The following is a 9115-nucleotide window of genomic DNA, read 5'->3' on the forward strand; positions in this document are numbered from 1 at the left end:
TGATGACTGTGTGCTTCCATGGAGAACAACTAACTAGTCATTCAAGTCATATGACCATATGACGTGTGTGGGTAATAAGCTCAGAATTGCTTCTAGGAGACAAACATAAGAGGTAAAAATCAAAATGGAGGTGGATGGGATTTTAAAAAATAATAAAATATTGCATGTCATGAGAAATTTTAGGTGGAAAGTTCATAAGACAGTAAGAGGAAACAAAACTAGCTGATTAATTTTGGAAGAATCTTGAGTTTCAATAGCTATTCTCATAAAATGCAAACAGGATGCTAGTTCATTCAAATAGGTTGGGATATCCCTAAATCCTTTATACTTATAGGATTAAATTGCATTAAAAAGGGGATTTAGTCATCTTTAAGGTTAAATACACATAAACATGCATGCACAAATTCATTCATTTCTTGTACCCTGTCTTTTTATTCTACAAACACAGGGAGAGGAATTGAACAAGTTCCTCCTTGAGGTTCTCTCCAGTGACATGTTCTGTGATCTCTCTGGCACAACTGAAATGGCAGAAACTTTCCCAACGGTGATTTGGCCCTCTTAATAACTTGACCTAGGCTGGCATGGTGCACACCTATGGGTGCACACCTATAATCCCAGCATCTCAGGAGGCTGAGGCAGGGTGATCCCAAGTTCAAAGCCAGCCTCATCAGCTTAGTGAGGCTCTAAACAAATTAGTAAGGCCCTATCTCACAATAAAAAAATTTTTTAAAAAATTAAAAGGGCCTGGGGATGTGGCTCAGTTGTTGAGGGCCCTGGGTTCAATCCCTAATATGAAAGAAAAAAAGATTTGACCTACTAGAAATACAATTATTAAAACCAACTTTAAAACTTATATATAATTACAAGTCCTCTGAGAGTCCCATAATTTAATGATTATGATAGGAACAGTGTTTATTGTTGTTTTCTTAGTTCTCTATGACCTGAGAGTTTCAATCCTGACATTCCATATGACATCACTATAGTCTTCGGTTTGTTCACATGCTTAACTTTCATGTCGTCTCTCAAGATTGATCCAAAAATGTTACTGTTCATACTGTCATCGTTGTCATCATCATCATCATCATCATTGTCAACATCATTGTAGTTTTCAGTACAGAATATGCTGAACTAAAGATCCCTAAAAACCACCCTTTACACTCTTCATAGCCCATAAATACACATGAATGTGGAAAAACCATTTTCTCTGTCTTTCCCATACAATGTTCTTAACAGGAACATGGATTTCCCTCATACAGGCTCCTGGAAAAGCTAAATTGACTGGAAGCAATCAGTTTAAATAATCAGGAACAACCAAGAAGTTCAGTGTTAAGGATGTTTCCTATGTAATATTCGTAAATAAGGGTATTCTAAAAGTTTTTGTGAGCTTCTCTAATTTGTATGATAGTCAATAAAAATCAGTGACTTATTGTAGCTATCTGAGAAACAGAACTCTACTGTAGACTAAACATAAACTCATCCCTCAGATGAATTTATGACAACCAACAACAAAAATATGCCGAATTCGAGGCCTATTTATGTTATGCAAGCCCATTCTTCAATACTTTTAAAAATATTTAGCATTATTCATTGTCAGTATAGTAGCTGCAATGTAATTCCTAATATATACCTAAATGCATCTATTCAAAGACTTTATTTACTCAATTAAAAGTCCATTATCAGGGGTAGGGATATAGCTCAGTTGGTAGAGTGCTTACCTCCTATGCACAAGGCTCTGGGTTTGATCCCCAGCACGCCTCCTCCCCAAAAAGAGAAAAGACCATTATCAGACTGGAATCCATTGTTCCCTCTTTTTAGGGTATGGGTGAGACTGGCTTTAACCATCAAAACCAGTTTTGACATTACAACAAATGTGAAAGAAAAGAATTATTCAATCCATGGATGGGAAACCAGTAAGTCAAACTGTCATGAAGACAAGCAAATGTTTGATTGACAACTTCATTGGTCAGTTGGCCGCCCTTCAGCTCCAGCGTCAAGCTACACTAGACAGGTGGCCGCCGTTCTTGAACAATTCTAGTTTAAGCAGACTCATGGTTCTCAAGCTCATGTACTTGGCATTTAATTCCTTTTATTATGCTTTAGTATGACCCACAGAAGAGCTCATGAAATTGTATACAGAGCCACGAGCTTGGATAGGTCTTTTTAACAGAATCCCAACACGCTTCTCCATGTTTCCCTGTAGCGGATGGTTGTAATATACAACCATGTACAAGAAGAGGTGCAGAGCAGGCTTGTGGCAGTCAGAGCCCCCTGCTCCTTGAGATCCTTAGGTTGTATGATATTCTCTTTGAGCCACAGGATCACCTAGCTACTAGTTTCTGAATTCCCTGGATTAACATTTCACTAGCGGATCAGTTATCTCTTATTGAAATATAAATGTGTGTACCGTTCATAAAAATGAAACATGTTCATTTGAATAGCTGGATTCTTTCCCCCCAACTGATCAGTTCTTGGAAACCAACCTTTATAACCAACGTTGGCGATAAAGAAAAACACAGCTGCTGTGGCTGGTGTTACTTTAAAAGCGTGATCCAAGCCTCGGAGGGACTTTGGGACTGCCTGGCAACCCTCGCTTATTCTATCCTGCTGTATTTCCCTAGTCTCTGGGCTGAGAATTCGAACTTTTCTGCCTCTACACAAACCTCCGATAATAGCCTCCATCCTCATCTGTTACCCTGACTTCTCAATACACGGAGGAACTGGAATTGTGAGATGGGGGATCAGCTGTCCCCTCTCCCGTGACAGGAAGGACGTCCCACCTCTGTCTGCCAGTACTGTCCTGTTTGTTGTAGCTGAGATGACATGCCACCACGGCTCCCCCTGCTTGGACTGAATGCTGTCCCTTCTCTGATGCTTTAATTATCCTCTCTCTCCTACATTATCTATTTTTTCCTTACAGAGGGATCATTCCCATCTGTTCACAAACATACCGAGTTCCCTCCCACTAACAAAAGGAAGAACACAAAGAAAGAAAAAAGAAAAGCTTCTTTTTAACCTTAGATTTCCCTCCAGCTGTGGCTTCATGTATCTTCTCTGCTCAGCCTCAGAACTTCTCACAAGTGGACTCTCTTCCCACCTCCTGTTCTCCACAGAGCCCCTTCCAGCAGGCTTCTACCCCAGGTGCTCTTTCCCAAGTCTTTGGAGCTCGGTGCCACCTCTGAGGGATCCTCCTCCTCCTCCCCTCACACCACCTTCTGCACTGGGCTCTGTCTTGTTCATACCTTGGGATTGCTCCTCTCTTGCTTATCCAGCTCCTCATGGTTCAGCTGCAAGACGTTGCAGTCTCCTAGCTTCCTCGTGGTCCTGCGGTACCAGGATTCCCCATGTCCATTCAACTCCTCAGAGATCTCGTCCAGGTCTACCTGCAAACACATACTTACCCCAGTTTACAGCTTTGGTGTCTGTTACGGTTTGGATGTGGAATCTCCCCCACCCCAAACTTGGTCCTCAATGCAGATAAAGTCAGAGACAGGGATTTGGAAAAATGATTGGCTCCTGAGGATTCTATCCTCTTCAGTAGATGGACTAATGGGAGGTGGGGGAAACTGGAGAAGTAGATGAAGGGAACAGAACCTCAGAACCACTTATTCTTGGCTCTCCCCACTCCCTTCTCTTGTTTCCTGGATGCCATGAGGTAAGCAGCCTGCTCGACCACATGGGTCCTTTAGTGATGTTTTGCCTTACCACAGGACCAGAATAACAGAGCCAAGTGACTGAAACCTCTGAAATTGTGAGTCAAAAATCAATCTTAACTCTTCTAGGTTGATTTTCTCAGGTATTTTGTCACAATGATGGAAGCTGACTAATACAAAGTCTGACCTTCTCCCACAACTTCAAGTTCACATACAACTTGCAGATCGAGGAACTGGAAGTAGAACATAGCTATCTGAAACACCTCCGGGCCCAATCGGAATTTTTGTCCCTCTCACCACACCACCACCATATTATAAAATTCTGCTTCGGGTCACTAGCAGTTTCTGTTTCTTAAGTAACCACATGGTTGACTCATATTTCAGGTGTCTGTCTGTTACTCTACACATGCACAAATTTCTTTTTAGTTTTTTTTTCATATCCCTTTACAGTATCTGACATTTAATTATATATGTTTTTCCATCCTATCTCTCCTATGTTAAGTTCCGTGAGATATTTCTCTCTTCATTTCATTATTGCCTTTACAATGTCTATGAATGACCTAAATCAGGGCAGATGCTCGGTCTCTGAAAGAAATAGATGCTCAACATGTGATTGCACAAGTTAATTTTTTATATAAACGGGTACTGGTGACTGGCAGCTGATATCTCACTGGCTGCCTTGATTCTAAGCTTGGACAGAAAGAGAAAAGAGGGGAAGAAAGAAAGGAGGAAGGAAGTTAGGGAGAGAGGAAAGAAGGAAAGAAGGAAGGAAGGAAGAAGGCAGGTGGACAAAATTCTAAAAACCATGAATTAGAAGGACAATCATTGTTCATTACAAGGAGCTCTGTACAAAAAGTGGAGAGGTGGATGACATTGATTCTGCTATTTATAACGTGCGGCTATAGCCACGGTAGTTTCTTGTCCTGCGTGATTCACTGATAAAGTGTTTAGAAAAGGTACAGGAGCGATTCTGGTTTACACTTCCACAAGGCAGGTCTTCAATTTACAGCAACCTTACACCTGGAAACAGGTAGTATTGGAACACTTACTGAGGATAAGGATTGGAATGTTCAAAATATACACTTTTCTCACACAACAAAACAAATACAGGCTACCTATGTCGGCCATATACTCTATCCATGCTTTGTGTTGTCTTATGTGCCTTTGGTTTGCAATGTGCCATTTATAGTTGTCAAATGCAGGAGGAAGGCATTTAACCCTATTTAGCATATAAGAAAACTGAGGCTTATGTGTTTGAGGCGTTTACCTGAGACTATGTCGAGTAACCCACAGATGAGATTCAAATCTAGATCCATGCACTTCCTAGATTTTAGCCTGAATTAAATAAGAGAGTGAAAAAAGACCCAAAGAGACAGAAACTGAGAGAGGGGAAAAAAAAGAACAGATCAAAATTTAGAGTGAGAATAAGACATAGAAGAGGTACCGAAAGAAGATATTGGGGAAAATGTTAGATATAAAGTATCAAAGAAACAGAAATGGAGAGCAGAGACTGAGAGACGGATGGAGAAGCCTCAAATCAGTTCCTATGTGGAAGTACACCTGTGGTGGCACACTGAGCCTCCTGTGGATTCTCTCTCCCTCCATGTTGTCCTACGCGTGCGCGAGCGCACACACACACACACACACACATACACTACTTAAAATGAAAACATCATTAGACTTATTTTATTATTTTCTCATCTTTATATATATAAAGTATAAATGTAAATATGTAATTTACATTTATACTTGATATATACTTACATATAATAACAAATATTATGTGTGTGTGTGTGTGTGTGTGTGTATGTCCTGATTAAACAAGCTCCAACTTATCCTGATGGTAAAAGATGGTGGCCATTGAATTTCTGAATTTGTTACAAAATATACTGTTTAGTCCTTAGCAGACAGGACTGTGTGGGAAGGTGGCCAATCCTATCTTTCTCTCTTCTTCACATCTGGATACTGACAAAAGCGGAATTTAAAAAACAGAGAAATCCTTTTAACAAATACCATAACTCTTTGAAAAGCCCAAAATGTATGAGAGTAGACTCTACACATTTACAAAGCAAATCTTTACTGGTGTTATTAAAATTGTGTTTATTAAGCAATTTCCAGGTACACATTTACAAGCTTATTCTAATGTGAGATTGGTAATTGAAACCTAAATTCTGGCTGCTTTCTGTTGCAATAAATAGATTGCTGAATTATTTATTAGATCCTTAGTGGATCCTATCCAGACTTCCATGTCTATATTTGTAGATCCACAATGACAGCCTAAATAAACTCCCATTTCATTTTCTAAATATATAATGTATGTTGAGGTAGCAGGCGGAAAATCTAATACAATACATTTAGACCATTTACTTCTTTTCTATTTTCTGAGTTGAATGGTGCCCATTATATTTTGTTTATAGGTATTGTTGGAAACATTCTTTCCAAACTATTCTTCCAAATATTATCCCATAGCAGTGAAGGAAAATAAGAACCTAACAGATTCAGTTCATGGGGGAAAAAAAAAAAACTGTGTTGTCTTGTGACCACAAGGTGGCACAATGAGGAACAAAATGTTCAACTTCCTAATAGAAATGCAATTACTGCAGGCATTTCCATAATTATTATTAATGCTGTTATGATGATAATGGTATTTCAAAAGGCCAACATTAAAATAGCATCCTAGCCTTTGGCGTAAAGATAAAGTGCTTTTATTTATTTTTTGGTCGTCTTCCTTTTGCAAAATCACTCATATTTTGCATTCTTCCGATTCCTAATCCCCAAGAGGACGATCAGGTCTGCAGACCTTTCTTTTTAATGTTTAATTGTCCAAAGTTTTTAAAATTAATTGTTTAATGTTAATTGTCCAAAGTTTTTAAAACAATGACTGATAAATTGTACAGTAACATACATTTCTGGAGAAGGACAAACAAAATTTTGTATTGTTTGATGAATCCAGTGTTGTTCTCAATTCAGTTGTCATTCTGTGACTATTGTGACTATTATTTGTATTATTTTAAGAATGAAAGAGCCATTCTGGAAAAGTCACCTTATAGTAACAGTATGTATTTCCTATTTGAAAATTACTATATCTCTGGATTCATGCCAGATACCATATTGAAAAATATACCCAGAGTATTCCAAGTGCTCTCCATTTATTTTAGTATTGCCTTGCATTGGGAACAGACTATTACTTCCTCATGCTACAGAGACCAAGAGGCCACTGATGCTTGCTAGTCTAAGTGCTTCACTGGTAGTTACTTACGCTCATTGAGAAGGTGCAGAAGAGCAAAGCTTCTTTCCCAAGTGGCAATGAAATGCAGAACGGCAGGTATCATTGTCTGTCATTATTTTGTCACAGAATAAGTCACTTCTTAATAATAACAACAAACGTGGTTAATAACACCCGCAGATGAGTTCCCCCCACCCAGTTTTCATAAATGAAAAGTCTGGAGCTTCACAGAATTTAGCAGGGTTGAGAGCCTTTCCTTGCTCATGTGATATATGCTATGCTGTCTTCATCCGAATTCTGGTGGTCTGTCTCAGTTACTGCGTTGTTCATGCAACTGCTGGCTTCCTCCCATTGCAAGTGTAAAAACCAGATTTCCTTCTTATAAAATATTCCTCCAAATATTATACCTTAGCAGTGGAGGAAAATAAGAACCTAAATTCAGTTCATGGGGGAAAACAAAACAAAACAAAATAAATCAGACCTTGGATTGTTTTTAAATCCCTTAAACGTTGCTGCTTAAAATAAGTCTGATTTTAGAAAAGAGCGGTCATATCAGATCTGAAAACTAAAATCAGCAATTATTGTATCCACCGTGGTCGATGTATTTTCACAAGAAATACACCATTTACTTCATAGGTATACATTAAAACAAGGTTTAAAGAGATGCCGAAAATAATGTGAAATCAAAACTTTTCAACTAAACCCAACTTGGGCAGGGATGATGAGGTGGACTTAGATGGATTACCTCTATCTTCACCTTGTTCAGGGTGCTGTAACAAAATATCATCAACCAGGTGACTTGTCAGCCATAGAGTTTCTTGTGGGTTTTTTTTGTGTGTTTTTTTTTTTTTTTTTTAGTGATCTAAAAGTGGAAATGCCAAGCTGAAGATAGATTCAGTGTCTGGTGAGATCCAGCTTTTGGTTCACAATGCCTGGTCTCTGTGTCCACATGGCAAAGGGTGAGGGGTCCTACAGGCCACTTCTACAAGGATGCTAATACAGGGTACTAAGGTTACTTACGAGATCTCTACACTCAGGACCTAATGGCCTCATCACCGCACCAGGGCCCACCTCTTAGGATGTTAAGATTTCAACAGATGAATTTTGTGGGATTTGATGAATCCAATGTTGTTTTCAATTCTGTTGTTACATTTATGTGTAATATAAGCATAAAGGTGCCAATCTGGAAAGTTCATCTTATAAATAACAGTTCAGATCTGACTGTAGCAATAGGTTAATGAAAACAAGAATAAAAAACAGGGGGGGGGAAAGAAAATGAATGAATGAATCAGGGGTAGAACTAGAATGAGGAAATATCATTACGTTTTGTGGCTGCAGGGATCCATGAAGTAATTTAAAGAACGTACGTGTCATAACTGTTTAAAAACAGTGAAGCAGAGAAGTTGAGTAATTCTCCCCAAACGCACAGCTCAGCGGTAGTAGCACTGAGGTGAAAATCAATTTGTTTTGGGAGCAGGAATAGAAAACATTTAGAAACATGATATCCACTCAGATATCCACTACCGCACTGAGAGGATATCATGAGTATTTAAAAGATGATTTTGTGATCGTTAGGGAAGCACTGCTATCCTATAGCTAATCATGCTTTTGCTTTCACATTTTTTTCTGTAATGCACTATTATCGATATATACTGAAGAAAATAAGCAATGTTCTTTATTGAGCAATTCTTATTTGCCAGGTGATTATGCGTCTAGAGATTCCCATACACATGCATGCAGGTTTATATGCATGTGTAGGTGACGGCATGGTGTTCTAGTGCTCACAATTAGCCCATGCTAGGGTTTGAATGTGTGTTCCCTCCAAAAATCACATTGACATATTATTGCCCTGGTAACAGTATAAAGAAGTGGTACCTTTAAGAGGTGATTGGCCCTGAGGTCTCCTCCCCCATGAACAGATCAAAGCCAGTGCCATCATCCTGGGAACGGGTTTATTCCAAAAGGGTGATCCTGGTCCCCTTTTTTTCTATCTCACGCTCTCTGCCCTTCTGCTCTTTGTAGAATGACACAGCGGGGACGTCCTTGACAGAGGCCAGACCCCTCAGTCTTGGACTTCCCAGTTCCCAAAATTGTGAGCCAATAAATTTCTTCATTATAACTTTCCCAGTATGTGGTATTCTGTCAGAGCAGCAGAAAACAGATGAAGACAACCCACGATGTAAATTCTATTAATGTTCCACTTGCACTTTTTGTTGTTGTCATTGTTCCTGGGACTGAA

The sequence above is a fragment of the Ictidomys tridecemlineatus genome, chromosome 3, assembly GCF_052094955.1.
Source record: "Ictidomys tridecemlineatus isolate mIctTri1 chromosome 3, mIctTri1.hap1, whole genome shotgun sequence".
In the NCBI taxonomy this organism is placed as follows: domain Eukaryota; kingdom Metazoa; phylum Chordata; class Mammalia; order Rodentia; family Sciuridae; genus Ictidomys; species Ictidomys tridecemlineatus.